General features: G+C 41.5%; 1 protein-coding gene across 7 annotated transcripts in view; it reads right to left on the reverse strand.

Moving 5' to 3' along the window:
* Positions 1 to 20,267, reverse strand: part of LOC102368983 (methyl-CpG-binding domain protein 5) — a 235,939-nt gene extending 215,672 nt beyond the window's left edge. For all 7 annotated transcript variants that reach the window (XM_025216384.1, XM_025216383.1, XM_025216377.1 and 4 more), the window contains exon 1: positions 19,720 to 20,267. The gene's annotated coding sequence lies outside the window, so the exon portion shown is untranslated. The remainder of the gene's footprint in view (positions 1 to 19,719) is intronic.
* Between the last annotated feature and the right edge of the window lie 82 nt (positions 20,268 to 20,349).

A 20,349-nucleotide genomic window follows, 5' to 3' on the forward strand; every position in this document is an offset into this window, starting at 1 on the left:
CAAAAGGCTGAAAAAGCTAGGGTTATTTAGTTTGCAGATGACAAAACTTGAGAGGGGATTTGAGAACAATATTCAAATACCTGAAGGGCAATTATAGAGAGAATGGTGGTGGGCTTTTCTCTGTGGTCATAAGGGATTGGATTAATAGCAATGGGGAGCTAGCCTCAAGCAGGAGAAACACAAGCTGGAGAGAAGGAGGAAGTTTCTGACTATGAGAGTGATCAAGCATTGGAACAAACTCTCTGGAGAAACTGTGGAATCTGCATCCTTTGAAGTTTTCAAAAGCAGTTTAGACAGACATGGTGTTGGGATGCTTTAGCCAGGCACCATCTTGCCTTAAGCAGGGGACTGAACTAGAGAGATGACTTTGTGAGGTCCCTTCCAGCCCTACTTTCCTATGCTGTTGCCTTTTTGGTAACAACAGTGTAGGTAGCCCCGAACCAGGTAGCAATTTTTGAAATGCTGATAGTAGAGGCGCACCAATACATCGGTCCAATATTGGATCGGTACCAATATAAAGAAAATTATCTATATCAGATATCAGCCTTAAGTGGCTGATAACTAGGCCGATAAAAGCCCGTGCTGCATGCATAGGCAGTGAAGACACAGCCCGCAGCGTGGAAAGCTGCCTCCAGCTGGTTAGTCTCGAGGGCTGGCAGGGAAGGGAAGGGGAAGGGGCGTGAGGGGCAGATGAAGGCCCTGCCCTTAGGGATGGAGGAAGGCAGAGGGCAGGAGGGGGGCGAAGCCTCAGCTCGTCTGGGGGGGGCATAGGGGAGGGGAAGGCAGCTCCCACTGCCACATGTGGCTCATCCACCAGCTCCTGCCACTGCCTCCGGATCTGCATGGGGCGGGGTGGGCTGTTCCCAGCAGAGCTGGAGCCGGGCAGGTGGTGGCACCACCTGGAGCAGAGAGCTATGAGGGGCCTACCACAAATTTTGGTGCGACTGCAGTGCCCCTTCTCCCCGTAACCGCCTCCTAGTGGCACCGCCTCCCACTCCGCCCAGCCCAGGCTCCGCCAGGAACTGCCCCGGCCCCAGTCCACCCGCACAGATCCAGAGCCTGTTCCCAGCAGAGTCTAGGCCGGGCAGCACCACTGGGAGGGAACTACAGGGGGGCTGTAGCCTCCCTGAAGTTTGCTGTAGGCCCCTCATAAGCCCCCAGTCCACACAGTGCCGCCACCTGCCCCACGTCCTGCCCGGCCTGCCCAAACCTGACCTGATATCGAATTGGTATCAGCCGATATGCCTCCTTAAATATCAGCTATTGGTATTAGCCTCAAAAATCCCCATCTGTGCACCCCTAGCTAATACCAATCCACTTCTGGACTCCTACCTCACTTGCACGTTCAAATGGTAGAGGACTGGATAAATCTCTTCATAATGCTCCATAAATGTTTGCTTATTTATGTGGAAGTTTGGAAACTGGCTCTGATTTTCCCAGATCTTCAGGACAGTGTGATCTCAGCTTGCTGTGCTGGTTTACATTGTGAATCTACAGCATGCAAAAGGCATTTGTAAATTAAGAAATGCCCCCTCTGCAAGCTGCTACCACCTTCTAAAGAGTCAGGAACCTTGGCTGAAGTATTATCCAAAATCTCAATAGAACACAACTGTAGGTTCATCTGTAATAAAACTCAATCAAAAGCAGGAAAAATGTATCCTGCTACAGTACCATTGGTTGGCATGAGCTAGAACAGCCAGAAGTGAAGAATATAAAGCCTGAATTTGTGGTCATTTTAACAACACAGTATGAGACAGGGAGGCAAGTTCTCCTACAATGTATCATGAGCTAATTCAGAATGGCTCAAATTAACTGGGCACTCAGGCTAGGTACAGACAGTCAAAGAGGCAGAATCGATTCAGTCTTTGCAGGTTAGTCTAAGCTGCACAGATTAAATTGAAACAGAAGTGAACAGCCTTTGATTCAGGAAATGCAGTCATGGGCCTGCAGTGGCTAAGGCCAGAAGCCAGGAGGTGCTAGAGCATGTCTCTCTGGCTGTGTGTTCACTTCCTCTTCCTGCTGTCCCCGAGGCCTCCGGGATTTGCAGTCCAGAATTACAGCAACTGAACTCTGCAGGGTTGCTCATCACTTACTCTTCCTGATTCCAAGTGCCTCTGGGATTTGTAGTCCACAGTTGCAACTGGTTTACGTGCACTGAACTTCTCTTCTGTTACAAGCTTAAACCAGTTTCTGATCACTTAAACTGGTGTGTGTGTAACTTCTGTCCCTAGCCTAAGAGCCTTGGGACACATGGTTAGAAATCTTAGTGCCAAACCTGTTTAGCTGTATGGGCAGTGTGGAAATAAATACAAAAGATTGGGTCATGCGAGGCAAGGTGGGCACTCAGAGAGAGGGCTCGGCAAGCAGAGGTTTGCATGCATGTAAGCCCAGGGGATACACTCTGCAACCTGATCATACTCAGCATTACTAGATGGGGGATCAGCACCACTCAAGTTTCAACCCATAAGCTTAGGTAAGTCAGCCAACTTAAGTTTAAAGCACCACTTAACTCTGTGTACAATATTTGAGCTATGCATTAATCCATGAACAGTGCATGCCCCCGATGGCTGGGGGGCGCGTGGCTGTGCCAGCAGCAGCGGAAGTGTGGTGGCAGTGAGCAGAGAGCTCCCGCAGATGCCGCTGGCAGTGTCGACAGCGGGGGGGAAAGGGGCGGCGGTGACCACCCACAGGTGCCACCAGCAGCAGCGGCGGCGGCCAGGGGCAGTCAGGGACCACCCACAGATGCTGTGGGCGGGGTGGCAAGCGGTGACTGTCCGCAGGCGCTGCCAACAATGTCGGCAGCACCTTGTTGCAGGGGGTGCATTGCCACACACAGGGGGTGCATGTGTACCCACATACACCCCTTACGCGTCACCCCTGCATCAATCTAACACTACAGTTGAATCAAGTCTCAAATGACTACAATATGAGCTGAGCTCATATACTTGATCGACGTAGAACCAGCACACCTGGCTCAGGGTGCCTGAACAAACCACTTTCTTCACTATGCATTCCAGAAACATGCTAAAGCTGGACAGACCATCTTATAACTTTCAAAATATTGTTTCCTTTGTGTGAAATAGGGTACTGAAGACTAGACAAAACTGTATCCAAATCTAATCTCAATTTCATGTAGATCAGTGCCATACTTTAAGAACACCCTCTCCACATACTTTCTCCCCTCCTGCAACCCCCTAAAATTATGAAAGATTCTTTACGGGCACTCAGGAATCCTCTGACAAAATAATCTTTAATTTGCACATTTGACTCTGCTTAGGATCCCAGAGACATGACAATCCTCAAAGCAATCTAAATCAGCATATGAATTTCTGAGCACTCTGGAAAGGAAAAACAGGAAGTTAAACAGAAAGGTCTGTTAACTATGGAGTCACTATCATTCCTCCATAATAACCAATTCATCCTTAAAAATAAAATCTGGTAACATTTAAATTATGGTTGTCACACTATTAAATGTAATCACGATTAATTGCATGATTAAAATTGCGATTAATTGCAACTAAGTTTTTTTGTTTTTACTGCACAGCTAACAACTCCCAATTATATGCAAAAAACTCAAAAATACGCAAAATTATGCAGGTACTTTGTATGGTTGGGGTGTGTATGGGGGAGGATTTTGTGCAAGTGTAGGGGGTTGTGGGTGTGTGTGTAGCCTGGGGAAGAGAGGGTCCCCATGTCGGGGGTAGGGTTTGGAGGCGTGGAAGGGGGAACCCCTGCACGCCCTGGCAGGATGCGGGGTACTGTGGGTCAGGAGTGAGGGGCAGCAGCAGGGCTGGGGGGGCTGTGGCTTGGGAGTGCGGGGCAGGGCCAGGGCAAGGGCATCACTGCCCCCCCCCGCCACCACAGGTTTTGAAACTGGAAATATGGTAAACCTACAGGAATGCAGCCCAGTGTCGTGTACAGCAGTGCTCAGCTGGAAAATCTGTGGAAGGGAAAGGGGCGGGCAGGGGCTGGGGAGCATGGGACCTCAGGGCTGGGGCAGGGAATAGAATGGAGCCACGAGCAGCTCCCCGCTGCTGTGTGCACTCCCAGGGAGGCATGGGGGCATGTCTCCCAGATGTGTGCAGGGCAGAGGTGGGCTGCCAGCTATGGGGTGGGGCTCTGCTGCCTTTGCCCTGGGAGCCAAGCACTAGCCGTGTCATGCCCCCTGCCCGCATGGTGGCGGGAGACGCAGCATAGCATCACGTGGTTCCCAGGGCAAAGGCAGCAGGGTCTAGCTGCCCCCATACTTCTCCTGGGGGTGCATGCAGTGGCAGGGAACCCTCCCCCCCACCCGCTATGCCCTTGGGCGAGCTACCCACAGCTCTAACCTACTCCCTGCCTTGGCCTCGGGGTCCCATTCACCCCTGCCCCACTCCCTCCCTCACTGTGGGGGCCTTGGAACTGTGGAACTGCCCACCTGCCCCTTGAACGCAGCTCTACATGTTGCCGGGCTGCATTCCTGGTTGTGTGTATGCTGCGGCTGCATGCCTGCATGCGGTATATCCCAATATAGCACCAATATATTGGTGCACCTCTAGTAGCGTGTGTGAGCGCATACACACACACGCCTCCCCCCCGCTGCAGCAGCCCGGAGCCTGTGCCCAGCCTGCTTTGTGGCTCCTCTGCAGTATCATCACTGCACTCCTGGGTGACCTGGAGGCGGTGGTGACAGAAGCGGAAAGGAGCCCAGATGCAGGCTCCAAAACCACATGCATGATAACACATAATTGGTTCTTGCGTTAATCAAGCACATTAATGCCAATTAATTGGCAGGCCTAATATAAAATCAAATCAATAACTGTTGGAATATCTATTCAAGCCACAGAACCCCTTCACCATTCATCTGGCTTCCTCAACAGTGCCTCTCGCTGCTCTAGAAGAACTAAAGAGCCAAGATGTTATTTAAAGCAAATGTAATCTCATAATGTAAATTTAAGGCATTATGCTGATAGATCATTGTTTCTTTCATGTCTTTTCCTTAGTTACCTACTGTTGGCTCAAGATCATCTGTTCCAGGCCTCTCAAATGCTGACAGAGGAACATCAGTGAACATACTGTACCTACTTCCTTTTCTCCTTGATAAGGTTTAATAATTTGGGACTTTTTAAATTTTCCCTACTTGTAATCTATGGATTCCTTGCTTCTCCCTGTATCAAAACTCCTGAAATAAAATCTAATCTCATGTCAGTTCAACACAGGAAGATTATAAAGCTACTTTTCCTCAAAAAAAATTAATCTAAAGGAAAAAAATCACCTTGCCCTTGAAAGGATGTATTGAATAGCCTTAGGTTTTATTTATGAATAGATTAATAGAAATACTTCTTTGGACCCTATGTGCACAAGTCTGTACAGCTTACACAGAAGTGTGGAATGTGTTTTGTCTGCACCACAAACCCCTTTTTCGTTGGCACACAGGCAGATGCACTTCACTTCAGCATACATGGGAGGGGGATGCAATTCCAAAATGGCAAACACAGACTAATAAGCAGTAAAATATAACAATGAAACATCCTCTCCAGCAGCTGCATACCATGAACATAAAATTTCTGGGATAGCAGTACCTTGTATATCAATAGCCAATAAATAGTCTAGTGTTTTGTTATAAAAACATATAACCAGTTTTTAAAATTGCAACCTGAAACCACAACGCAACACAAGTATGCATTATAATGTATATCCACAGTGAACGTGATTACCAGTACATTCTATATAGAAGTAGCAATTGAAAAGACCAAGTTTTCTTTATACTAAAAGTAGCTTAAGGGCATTTTGGTATAAATGATAATCAGGCTCAGGGTATCATCTTAAATAAGTTTACCCCAAACCAAGCTAAATTTGCATTTATCTACAATGGAACTGTGCACTACAGATAGCATTTTTTTCACTTTTGTTAAAACAATTTAGAAAAACAAAAAGGTAGATCTGCTGTAGTCTCATTTCTGTATGACAGCTTATCACAACAGTATGTAAATAGTACAAGAGTTATTCTGTGAATTTAGTGATGATCACATATATACCAAGGACTGACTACAACACTAGTACTCCACATTAAGAAGCATTTTCAGATTGTTGTAAGAAAAATAAAATTATACCAATCTACAAGACACTAAAAAAAAAGTGAGAAAAAAAAAGTATGAACTTGATTCTTCTAAGTCTTTTTTGCCTAGTTAAAAAAAATCTATGAATATAGTTTTCATTCAGTTCTGAGTCACAAGGATGATGCAGCAGATATATTTATTTTAAAAGTAGCCACGAGCAATAAAAGTATTTAACTGACCTGTTTTTCATATTTTTAAGGAACTGCGCCAAGTTATTTGTTTACTAGAATGAATATAACTCTTGGAGATTAGACAAAAAACAGGCATTTAGGAGTTGTGTAGCAGCCTATTTTCACATGTATAATCTATACTTTTTTTTTTCTTTTTTTTGACAAAAAGGAGCTGGTGAATCTTGGGGTGTGCATTATAAATGAGAAACCTGGCTCCCCAAATCTGGTGGTGGAGGAGCAGTAGCAGCACTAATTGCCAGGGCTCTGGAAGCTATGGCAATTAAAGTTGCTTCCGCTTCCTCACCATCAACTTTCTAGACTTCTGGGGAGCTCTGTGGATGAACGGTATGGCTCTGTATACCATTGTGTCAGCTCCTGAGGTTGGTTCATGGCCAGACCCCGTGTGCAGAATCGGATCCACGACACAACCATTTTATAGCTTCAGTATTTCTCTATGATCGTACAGGGATTTCAACATCACAATATAAGCAGGGCGATGACAGCTGCACTGCTTCTCTCCCTCATCATGTTTTATGAAAAAAAGGCACCTAAACCAGCCCTAACTCCCAGAGAGAGTTCATGGTCATGAAGCCTGAGTGGAAGGAGACCCTTCCTTATCAACTAGTGTTAGATGCCTGGCTTCCTGAGAAAGAAGGGGATTAACATCTCTCCAGGGTGTACTAATTCAGCTAACTTGGGCAGCTCCCCACTTAGCGAGCTAGGTTTTCTGAATTAGGTGCCCAATTCTTCCCATGCATTGTGCAAAGCTGCATGCCCGATTTGATCCGCTGGGTTCCACTGGCTGGCAAGAAACCTAAAAGCTAGACTGCAATGCCTATAGGTTTTTTGTTGGTCTCTCTGTTGGTTTGTTTTGTAGATCTAGTTTGAAGCGACTTGAAATTAGATCTCGTGTGTCCCAGGCTGCATTGTCATTAATCCTCTCAGTCTCTTGGATGAACATGCCACCTGAATCAGCCTTATATGTTCCCCCAACAAACATGAAATAGTAGTTTTTCCTCTTCAAATGTTTACGGTTATATCCTTTAATCTCGATTTAAATTAAGATAACTCTTGGTAGTCTGCAGGGAAGGTAGTTACTGTTTTGGATAAAAGTTACGTCATGAAAATGAGTGATTAAAATGTAAGTGGGGGGACTTTAGTCTTTCTAATCTTTTTTTTTTTTTAATTATATTTTTGATGACCATCTCAAAGCAGGACTGTGACCAAACTGTAGGGACAGGGCAAAATACTTTTTTGAGGTAACAACAGTGCATCTTGAATAACATTGGCTTGTTATGAACAACATGTATTTCAAAAGAAATAGAAAAAAAATTGTAGAGGAACCTGAGAAATGTGATAAATATTTAAGGTTTTAGAAGTCCTAACTGGAGGTGAGGATGCAGATTAAAGAAACTATATATGTGTAGTTTGAGCAATTAACAGTCTGCATATCAAGAACTGCTTTCTTCATCCCTTGAAACTGCTAAATAAATTTGTTTGTAAGTATCTTGGGTGATACTGTTCCTTTTCTATGTTTGTACAGGGTTAACATAGTGGGGTTTCAATCCTGAATGGACTGTATGGAACCATAGTATAATAATAGCAATGCTTTTTTCCACTGTATTCTGTAGTGGTGGAATTGTGCCTAATGGGGTTAGACACTTTGAGAGCGGCTCAAAAGAATAATGAATTTGAGTGATAACTTAGGAAGCAAATCAGCAAAAAGTTTTTAACAAGCTATATTGGTAAATCCAGTTTACATGGGAAGTGATGAGTTCCCCTTGTTGAAACTATTCAGTGTTAGCTTCTTTTAGAATACTTGAGGAATTCTCATGAGGGAATGATTTTGCACTGATGAAGAAAAAGACAATGATTTTTTTAACAGATCTGCTGTGCATCTAAAATCTGCATTCAAGATTTTTGGTTTAAAAAACAATCACTTCTCACATACTTCATGGTCCTGTATATTATGCATGCTGTTCTTAAGAGGCGGGATGAAGAAAAAAAATACTTCCTGCAGAAACCAAGTAGTATCAGCCAAGGAACAAAGCCTGCTGCCATGCACTGGATAGGATCTGTGGACTGCTCCAGCACACAAGGTCCAGCCCAGTATGACTCCAACCCCACGCAACACTGCCATGGTCATGTGCTGGGTCTAATCCAGCATGCTGAGTTCGATCTTGTGTGCTAGCTTGGGGGTCACCTGTTTGGCATGACCCAGCACAAGTCTGACCCTGTGCCAGATCTGAGGGCCCATTCTGGATCCAAACCAGCATGTTAAATCCAAACCTGTGTGCTGCATCTGACCCTGGGTCGTGTGGTGGGTTTGCCATGGAATGACCACTGGGGTCTGTCCAATTTGGCATAGGGAGCCACATATCCAGCCAAAGGGTGCCTCGTAGGCCCAGAAATTTGGTGGTGGGGGAGCCATGGCAACATTGACTGCCATGACCCCTGCTGACAAATTTCCGCACCTGTGGGGATTCAGGTTTCTTGCATATAATGCCAACAACACCTCCTTTTGTGTAGAAGACGTGAGAAAATACAGTACAACAAAAATCCTAAATGTCTGGTCTTTGTCTAACCTTCAAGAGCTATACTCATTCTAGGTAAACAAATAAACTGGCACAGTTCCTTAAAAATATGAAAAACAGGCCAGTTAAATACTTTTATTGCTCGTTACTACTTTTAAAATAATTTTATCTGTGCATCTAGGAATGTAAATACCAATTAAGTACCCATCTAAACTCCCCTAATGTTAACTGGTTAAATGGTTAACCAACAGCATGCATCTACCAGGGACCAGCCCCTGCCTGTACTCACTCATTCTCTGGGAGGCAGCAGCAGACTGGGAAACCTCACTACTGCCACCCATGGCTTTACAGGGCTGCAGCAGGGCTCACCGCTGCTGCCTGCAACTGGCCCCAGCCCCTGGGCAGCTGTGTGGCAGCAGTGGGCAGGTAAAGCCCCTTGTCTGCTGCTGCCGTCGGCATACAACTGCCATGGGGCTGGAGCTGCAAGTGACTGCACAGGAGTCTATGGAGCCCTGGCTGGGAGGGTGGGGAAAGGGCTAGGTTTGTGCTGTCACAAGAAGGATCAAGACCCTCACAGCTCCCCTGCCATGCTTCCCCTCCTCCTCGCTTCTCCTTTCCACTCCCCCTCCTGCCTGCCCTGCCACCTTCAGGGGCACTGCACTGCGCTGCTTCCCTTCCCTTCCCACCCCACCAGACTGCTCTCCAGCCTGTGCTAAACAATAACTGGCAAGGTACTACCAGTTATCAATGTGTGAATGGTTAACCATTCACATCCCTAGCAACATCCTCATGATTCAGCACTAAATGATAACTATTTTCACAGAGGCTTTTTTGGGTAAGAAGAGCTGAATAATTTGAACACTCATCTAGTATCTAGATAATCCCATATCTGATGAGAAGATTCAAAACCACATCTTCCATCACCCAAGAAAGCTACCCTAACCACTGGGCTGTAGAGTATGCTGGAGGCATGGCACTTATACCCTCCTCTTGGAGCTATTCCACTTAAATATTCATTAGGACAGAGAAAGGAACAGGGTAAGGTGCTACACCTACCTGTTACAGCATACATCCATTCACTTGCCAGTCCTTGCTTTGCTTCCTAGCTTTCCTACTACTATCACCACAATTCTCTCTCCATCACCAAAAACGCTTTTCCCCTCCCACTACCTACTGCATCATTCCAGCACTTCCTGTTTCCCTTTCCAGTCTCCATATGCCCACAAATTTTGCTATACTAGGGATCCCCACATTCTCCCTCAAAGTTCCTCTCATAAAACGCTTTAATTTCTATTAGAAACTAAACTATGGACAATACCCCCCCAAAGCATGAACTGCTGTTTCTGATACGTGTAGGAAGTAGTAGGGCATGGCAGAGATATTCCTCTTCATGAAACACAATGAGGTGTTATCCTGTGAATCAGGCTTTTTCCAGTGATCCAGTTTGTACCAGTTGCAATCATCACCATCATCAGCAAATTGATTTGCACCCACTGATTCCCATAACCTGCCTTGAAATATTGGAATTGATTGGACATGGCATCCACGAGTTTACTGTGTTACAAATAAAGCAGGGAGAGAGGAAGGCACCCAGCTCCATTGTGCAGGGCTCCCACCCAGTGGTGCATGAGTGCTGAGAGCTGCACATGAGTCGTGGGAAGCCCCCCTGGCTCTGCTCCCATGATGAACACACATCCAGCCCCCCGACCACACCCCACACACAATATAAGAGTTAAAACTTTATTTTTGAGCTGTTATGCAATCACCTCTATATATACACTATGCAAACACAAATAAATCATGGCAAAAATATTTTTTTGAAATAAAATTAAAAGATCTTTTAGTAGATGTTTGACTTCTGGTATATGATTTGGGTTTTTTTTCTGGTTCCAAGATGGTAGTCCCTCCTCCCCAAAGAAATACTTCTGGGGGCAAGGGGAGGGACTTCCTGTGGCAAAGGTCAGGTGTTAGGGGCAGGACTTCCAGTCCAAAGATGGTGACCAGGGGGTGAGGCACCTGTCAAGGGGCAGGGCTACCCTTATACCTCTTGACAGCTCACCAAAACTCATTAAGTGGCCCTCCAGCTGAAATAATTGTCCACCCCTTTCCTAAAGATATAGGCAGATGTAACAACTACATCATATCAAACAAAACAAAAACCAGCAATTAAAGTATGGTATCTGCATGCTTCTGTAGGGATAAAAGGGAAAAACTGTTGGAATTTAAAGCCTGGATGAAACAGGGTTAAAGTTACAGAGGCTGAGCTAACTTGGAGAACAGGAACATGCAGACACACTGGTTACATAAGAGCTCCCGAGTAGCAGGTCCCCTCCCCTTTTCAGTCTGTTAAAAGGTAAGTTTGTACATTTCCTAAAAGGGCTGATCATCTTCCATGTTTGATACTGGGAAGAATTTAGTAAGTTTATATTCCTGCCCTTACATTTAATCTTTCATTATTTTTCCAAAACAGTGATTTAACAGTTAGAACTGCACCACTCCCCACCACCAATTTCTATTCCTTTAATAGAAAAGTGCATCATTCAGGAAACAGCTAAGAAAACCCAATGTTTATAAAGTACTAAATGTACTATAATGGATTACTTTAAAGAGAAAAATCTGCAGGTCACTACTCAGATTCTTATTTGTATTTATGATTTCTTTTGAAACCAGTAAAATTATAGAAAACACATACATCTTTCAAAATCCCCATGGAACAAATGTATTTCAGGATTGTTTTGATGAGTTCAAACCTTTGTTCCAAGAACTGAAACAAAACAAACAACCAACCCACGTATTCCCCACCCCCCAATGCTGATCCATTAAGAAGTAAATATGAGCATAAATAATACAAATTGATTTCCAAAATTGATGTGGAAAATACATTTTAAGCAGATGCTTATGAATTTACTTTCTTGGCTTAGAATAAGTTATTTCTCATTCTGATAATTAACTGTCATTGAAGAGAAAGCAGGCAGTTTTCACACATTCTATTTTATCTTTGCTGAGATAAAAATGCTTACAAGTTCCCTTTATGTGGGAAATTACTTTTTAAATTCTATATTTACAATTTTTTAAAATGTAATTTGCTTTACATTTTTTTACTTCTCAGAGAGTTTTGGTTCATCACTATTTTAATTTGGATATACAGTCTCCTAGTAGAACCATTTGTTGTCTTTACCATTTGTTATAACAACAACAAATGGCAGAGACTGATTCATAAATTACCAGTCTTCGCTAAAAGAACAGCTACATTTAAAAAATAAGTATGGGAAGAAGGGAAACAGCAATGTTTACTATATGCCCAAGATGACTATCAATATCCAGCTAAATATCCAAGGTATACTCATTTTCCTTAACAGATTATCAAGTATTTCAGTACAATAAATGGAATGTCTGCTGATCGACTCTTTGGACCGTTCCATGATTAGAACTGGGAGGATACTATAAAATAAATAAAGTCAGAACTCATGAAAAATTCAGATGTAGGGTCTGATCCATTCAAATTAATAAATATTTGGCCATTGACTTTAAAGACAGCAGCTAAAACCCTGTGGTTCTTCCTAGTATAAGCATTTAAAACAAACAAACCAACCACATCAGCCACAGCAAATGTCACAGAGACATTATGAAAAGGATAGCAACTGATAGACAAAAATAAACCAGTATGCAAATAAATAAATAAATAAGTGCTGCTTCTGCAGTCCAGCCAGTGCACACATGTATAGGTAAGTTGCAAAATGAGCAACTTTGCAAGTTACTTTACTGGCTTTTAAAAGTATTTCAACAGTTTAACGCATTAAAAAAATCCAACACACAACCTATTAGCAACACCAGCAGCCTGGAGCAGAATGAATTGGATTAAAAAAAAAAAAAATCTATATCGATAGTTAACATTTTTTTTTTTAAAGGAGCACATGACTGTCTACTTGTAAACTGTTAAGTTATCTAGTAAAGTGTACACTTTTGCCTAACTGAATACGTGGAGCTTTATATCTTATTATAAAAAAAGTCAAAGGAGGTTTATATTTGTACCACAGCCTATGTGCTAAGTTAAAAGTATTCCGACACCTGCTAAAAGATAAAAGGCCATACCCTGCAGTCCTTACTTGGGCAAAGTTTCCACCAAAGTCAATAATTTTGGACTCCATACAGAAGAGATATCAGTAACTCATGAGTAATCATTTCTCTTTCAATCCCACAAACCACTCTGAGTGTAAAACAAAAATTTTGAATGCTAAAATTCGACAAAAGCCTCATAATTATGATATACAAAAAAGGAACAAAAGACAGAAAATGAAGAAAATAGATTTATAAAACAGTGAAATGGGGAAGGACAGGAATCAGAGCCTATCACTCGGTTTCCATCATTGCTGGCAATAATTTCTAGCTGGCACAAACATACTAATATTTAGTAAACTGAACACTGCAGCTTTAATTGAAGTTTGAATGTTATAAACAGTTAGATGTCTGGCTCTGGCCTGCATTCTAATACCATCAGCAGAACAGAGATGGGAAGCATAAACAAACCTTTTAACTGGATTATAGCTTCTAAAATGGCCAAGAAACCCTTCGGCAAGAACTCTGGTGTGACAAAATGTTAAAAGTAGTAGAAAAAAGATTCTGAAGCTATGCCTTAAAACAAACAAACAAACAAAAAAAAAAAAAACTCAACCTTTTTGAAGATAGTCCTAACCAGGAATTTGATTTCATTTCATTTGGTGAGACAAATAGCTGTTTTAAGTTATCAGATAAGGTCTACCCTTGAGAAATGTGATACAGGCCTTTAAAAATTTTAACAGAAAACTTTAACACAAAGGGTTGCAAAACAGCAAAGCATTTTCCAAACGGGTTGTTATGCACTGCAAAATATAAGAGTTCATTGAACTTTGACTACTGAATACTAACACACCTAGAATATGATTACTTAATTCCAACAGTCATGATTCCAGAACATTATAATTAATGCTGCACCAGCAATTTAAATGGACATATCTAGTCTTTCAATTTGTCCATGCTCAAACATACCCCACAAAACACCCACACCAAAAGAAAGTTACAAAAATCCAACCAGAAAAGATGGAAGGAATGACAAAAATCAGAGTTTGTTACAGACATTTGACAACTTGGTATCTTTCATCAGGGATACTATTATCAGCTTACTTTGTAGAATGCTATCGTAGTAAAACTAGTGTATATGCAAGAATTATTCTCCTCCAATTAAGCAGCTAGCAATTTAGATCCTGATCCTGCAGAGCTTACATGCTTATCACACATACAAGGAATCTCAGAGAAATCAATAAGACTGCTCACATGCATAAAATTAAACATAGGCATACAGTTCTGCAGGATCAGAGCCTTAGACTATCATTGTTATACCATTAAAAATACTCAAGTCACAATATTCATGGGTATGGGGCAATACATTCTGAAATACATAAAGAAAGGACTGAGCCTCATCCTTTGTTTGATGCAGCTAGTGGTAACCAGTGCCTTGTAGACCCCAAACTTGCAAACACTTACACATGAATTACTGACTCCAATGGGACTACTCATATGTGGTAGCATGCACATTTATTCAGTTTGCTCGAAGAAAAAGTAGAGTTTGATCAACCACCCAAAGCAATCAGTTACACTATTGAAATATAGGATATGTAAAGTAAAAAAAGCTCAATACCGAAAAAATTCAGTTTCACTGAAACGTATCCAAAAAGTTAGGTATTATAAATGGAAGCACTGAAACTATTCATATTTATGATATATAGGTTTATGTTTAGGTTTTATTAGGCTGATTTGTTCTACTTTTCTTTTACTGTCCTCCCATTTGTTTCCTTTGGCATCAGCTTGTGTGGCAACATTACTGCAAGCTTCTCTTTATCTAAATGTTGAGAATATCACCACTTGATCCAGCAAGACTTATTGTGCAAACAGTTGACAACTGTTCTGTTCCGCCACTTAGGAATTTGTTTGACTTTTACAGCAGCCATGTTAGTGATGCAATAACCCTCAAAACTCTAAAATCAAAGATACATTTTAATTTTAAGCAACTGCTCTTGCTTTTGATGATTTAAGTATTTATGTCAATACATTTTATCATGAACCTATAGTCTTGATATTTTCAGTCTTTAAAACATGGGTATGACTTTTCCCTTAAACAGTTGTAATGACACTAAACCCTATGGAACTGATAGTGCTATAGTTTCCAAAAATAACAGTAGCTAATATTTTAACCTCTACACTATCCCCAAACCACCCTTTTAAACAATTTGAGGTATAATAAAATAAGCATTGTAAATATCACACACACACACACACACATATATTCAGAAAGTAATGACAGAATATATTTCACCTTTGAAGGAAGTTAATATAAACTTCTAAAGGAATTTAAATTTATTTTACCTAAATCATTTCAAGTACATTCAGCATTCGTGAAAATCATGCTACTTTGACAAGCCTGAAGTCCAGCAAGTCTCCAGCAAACTCGGGTAGTGCCAGTTTCTTCGTGCTGCTCTTACAACATGCTCACTCCTATTCCAAATGATTCGACATCCAGTGATGCAAGCTCTTTCAGTCATTCTCCCTCAACTTATTTTTTAGTCTCTCAAATAAGACAGACAAAAAATAATGGAGACTTTTGTGACGTGGGGACATGTCAACTATGGAATGAATTGAGATGATCAATTTATTGCATGAAACTCAATGAAAAGCCAGCAGATGATAACAACTTTGGTCCCTGCTGCCCTTTGCAAGACTCAAGTCAACAACTTGGAGGTGAAAGACCCCACACATTGTCTTATTAGTTCCATGAACGTTATGGTCTGTAGGAACAGAAAAGAATATTAAATTTAAGAATAATGTCTGCACACATACTTCGTAACAATTTTATGCTCCATTCTGTTTAGGAAAACTTAGCAGAGCCAAGAAATTCATAAGTATAAAGCATGAAATTCCTTCTCACTACCAAACTGTTTATAAATTCTTATATTCGAATTTATAAAGTATGTTGTTTTAGATTAATAATTGAAGGATTGAATAGGTCAAAGTTACCAAAATTAGTTAAAATATTAGCATGGCTTATTTGTGTTAACTGTAATTATAGACTAAAACCTCCTATGTATGATACAAGAGGTATCTTAGAATCTTCAAGCTTTTTCTAAAATTTTATTCCATGCTCCATTTAATAACAAATACATACCTCAATTTTTGTACGGGGAGATAAAGCTTATTTGCAGTTTTTACAAGCAATTTTCTCTACCGGTCTTACAAAAATATTTAGAAAGCAGGCCCTATATTACAGGCCTTATTTTGTTCCCAGGGGAGGGAGTGGGAAGAGGAGAGGCAAAACTCCCATCAATTTCAATGGAACCAATCCAAGGGGTAACATTTTTAAAAGGGCAAAGGACCTGGGTTTCCCTTTCAAAAAAGTGACTTCAGCACCTTCGGGCCTAAACTTTCACCAGCCACTGTGAACCAAAGTCACTTCCGAAAAATGTATCCCAAGCTATTCCTAACTAAGACCCCTATCCCAAACTGCTCTATGCCCATGGGCTCTGACACCCAAGAGAAGCCAAATTAAAAAGTAATGGGTTCCACATATATACAAAGGCCCACCCACACAGAGTGGCATGCTGGAGTGAAGTTTATGCAAGAGAATCACTGTTGATTCAGAAGTTGATATTGCAGTTAACTTTCTGTAGTTAACCAAGTTCTCAAGCTTTAATTTCCTTCACAAAAGATCATTATGAACAATGAGGGGAAAAATCTATTACAGATTAATCTAGTCAACCCAGGTCAAAAACAAGATGAGAAATTGTTGTGAGTGATGTTGTTAGTGATCTCAGAGATGAAGTACTTCTTGAGAGAAACTGAGCACTCTCAGCTTCCAAAGAAGATAACAAGGGTTGAATCACATAAATCTAAGTTTTACTTGTGAATAATCTTGCTTTACAAAAAACAAACTAACTATACTGAAAAGCAGCATGTTTACCAAAAAGAAGTTTTAATTCATTGCCAAGTTAGTACTGGATAAGCAAAAAGAATTGTAATTTTCATTTAAAAAATGCTGAAGTATGGGCCTCACCTGAACAAAAACTCTGTTGTTTTTCCTAGCACAGTTTATGTATAAAAAAAATCTCTTTTAAATTAAAAAACTAACATTCCAAATACGTTTTTAGTAAAGAAAAAGAATATTAAAAAATAACTAATGGCAAGTATACAAATATGCCAATGAGGAAAATATATGCTAAGTTTTCTTAAAAAGCAATAATTAATATTTAATACTTCCTTGTGTTACTAGAATAAGAAGAACTTAAGAAAAAAATAAAAATCTCTAGTTTTTAATACACATTGGCTCCCAGCTGTTTTCTTTATACCTGCTAATACAATTAAATTTAGCAGGATTTGGTATGACAATACCCAGAGAACCCCATTCTGAATTGAAGGCCTATTGTCTTAGGCACTGCAGAAATATAAAAATACGTTTCTACCCTGAAAAGATTATGTTTTAGACTCTCTATCTTACAAATTATTCCATGAGAGTGGAGCCTCATTGAAACTGATGCTGTTTGAATGCACAGATGTGAATGTAGGATCCAGGCCTAAGAAAGCTAAGGTTTTAGAAATGGTTCCCCTCTAGGAATACACATCAATAAATATAGAGTTAATATATCAAAAACTTGAAAAACTGGAATTGCTCAAATTTTATTCTTTTTTCCCCTTAAACTGAGCAACCGGTTTAAACCATGTCAGTTATGGGTTTTATTAAAATTAAATCAGAAAAAAAACAACCCTGTAATGGTCTGTAATGAATTATCTATATTTACCAACTATATTCTGTCAAAGTTGCAGAAGAACCTCAAATAATACAGATATTGGGAGCATAATCTTGAGCACATTATAGATTTCTACATGCCACAGAAAAATACAAATTGTACCCTCAGAGTAAGAAAAGTATTAGTCATGTTATAGCAGGTGGGTATGAAACAGGAAAAATATTTTTTTATTCCTGAATAAACTTTTGCTGGAAATATCTATTTTCACCTACATTAAACTAACTAAATAGGAGCCACATTTCTTTAATTAGTTTTTGTGCCCAACTGGCATATTTACTGACCTTCAGAAGGAATATTACTTTATACATTAGATATTTTAGAATTATGAATACTGCAATGTGTCTCATCTTCACAAGCTACATAGAAAACCAAAAGCTGAACAGTTCTATAGAGCTGTAGTTAAAGCTGCTAGTCCTCTCCTATTCACAATGTTTACACGGAATATCCTTCCAAATTTATTTTTCTTTCCAACCTGATCAAATTGCTATTTTCATTTTGCCAGTTTGATCACAAAATTGCTACTTTACACAAGATATTTTTTGCTGACACAAATTATGGGATCAGAGATAAAACAGCATTTGCAACTGAAGGTTTTGTGTATATTCTTCCTCAAATACAAGATACAGATACTGTATATACCATCCTGAATCCACTTTAGCTGTGATGCCCCAGTGAAATGCATATCCTGTGGCCTACCTCGCACTTCAAATTATCTTGCAGCATTTCCTAAAAACTGACAGCACAGAATAGCCTTTAAAACACAGACAACTGTATAAAAAATGTAGTTAAAGTCCAAAATTATAGAGACAGTGATGATTTTAAAGCAAGTGTCCTACTTGCACAGAAGAGGACAGTTATATTACAATTTGTCATTAACTTGTAAACTCTTACTTCTGGATGCTTTTGAATCTTTAAAGGAATTGTTCCAATGTTTTCCAGAAAACAGAAACAGGTATTTAAATTTAAATAAGTTGTAGAAACTAAAAATCTTTCAACCTGTAGATTTTATAGCAATAAAAAAGTGACTAGTTAAAACTGAAAGTTGTACCTAACCTAACAAACTGCTAGTATGACAGAAATACTGACAGGAAGGTCTGGACTTCCTAATGGAGTATCTTGCGGGGGGGGAGGGGGTGGAAAAAAAGAAATAAAATGAAATCCTTACCAAGACCTAGCTGTTTATGATAATCAAGTGTTGATATAATATTTATTACATATGCCCTGTTCTTGCAAAGATTTACCTATGTTAGTAACTCCATTTTAAGAATACTGGTGGGCTTAGAATGAAGTGTATGCAAGAGTTCTGTAGGATCATGGCCTTAGTCATTACATAACTGAATTTAGTGACTCCAACTGTCATCAAGAGAAACATTTAACTGTACCCAAAACAAAGTCAGACACAAAAATTCCCAAATGTTTCAACTCCACATTGTTCTTTTATGATTTCTGAATTTCCCGATTCGATATTGGAAACATAAGCACTTTTGAAAGAAATCAAGAATAAGATAAACCTTGCACAAAACACCTTTTAAACACTTCCTCTCTCTCTCTTCGCACAGGAAACAAAAAAAATGCGAGACCAAGACTAAGGAAAACCAAAGGACAAAAATACGGCTCCCAGAAACAGTAAATCCCCTAAAATCAAAGGCAACTCTGAAAAGGGGGTGGGGATGGCAAGGGGGGGTTGGGACATACTTGAGAACACCACCAGCAAGGCTTGATCATTATCTACACCATGACATTTCCTCAAACACTGGGGAAAAAATAAAGAGCGGTGAAGAAAGAGGTACCCCCTTCCTACAAGAGTGGGGAGAGAGTGACAGATAAACACATCCCCCCATGGGGGAGCACAAGGGATTACAGCAAGAAACAAAACTGAGGGGGGAAGGAGGGGGAATTAAAAAAAAAAATAAAAAAATCAGCCACTTTGCCAGACTCGTAAACAATCAAAGTGTCTCTCCTCAAAGCTGAAAGATGGAGACAGAAAACAGCCCCCCTCCCAGCCCCCACTCCCCAAATCTGCCTGCCCCAGAGCCAGCCTGAGAGCCGGGCAGAGGCAGGGCTCCCCCCACGTAGACACGCTTACCTTGGCTGCACCCCACTTTTATTCCCCGGCCTGGAGCAGCGCAGAAGGAGACACACACAAAGGGTAATAAAGGGGGAGGAGGGGAGGGGGGGCTGGTGAACTGGCTGCTGCTCCTCCGTGTGCGTGTGCTGAGGGGTCTCCAGCCAGGGCCGAGCAGCAGCAGCAGCAGAGGCAGAAGAAGGGGCTGCGCTGCTAAGAGGCTTTTGGTCTCTTTCTCTCTCCCCTGACGGCCAAAGGGGGGGAAGAAACTCTCCTTCTCTCCCAGGGTCTCTCTGGGATCCTCTGGCTGGGCTGGGGGTGGGGGGAGAAACTCAGGCTCCTCGCTCCGACCCCCCCACAAACCAATCCCGGGCGGAATTAGCGCTCTGTCCCTTTAACAATATAAATAAAAGGTCCCCCAGCCTCCCCCTCTCTCCTCATCATCAGCTGCTCCTGCTTCTGCTGCTCAAGCTCTGGCTCTGGCTCTGGCTGGGAGAAAGATGGGAGGCTGCCACTGCGCCAGCGCCCCGAGGGAGCTCGGTAGGTTGAAGGAGGGGGAGGGAAATAGGTTGCCGCCCACAATGCACCGCGCGGCCAAGGGAACCCGGAAGGAGATGGGGGCCGAGGGGAAGGAAGTGGCACGGGGGTCGG

Source organism: Alligator sinensis, unplaced genomic scaffold (genome assembly GCF_000455745.1).
Source record: "Alligator sinensis unplaced genomic scaffold, ASM45574v1 scaffold1048_1, whole genome shotgun sequence".
NCBI classification, from domain to species: domain Eukaryota; kingdom Metazoa; phylum Chordata; order Crocodylia; family Alligatoridae; genus Alligator; species Alligator sinensis.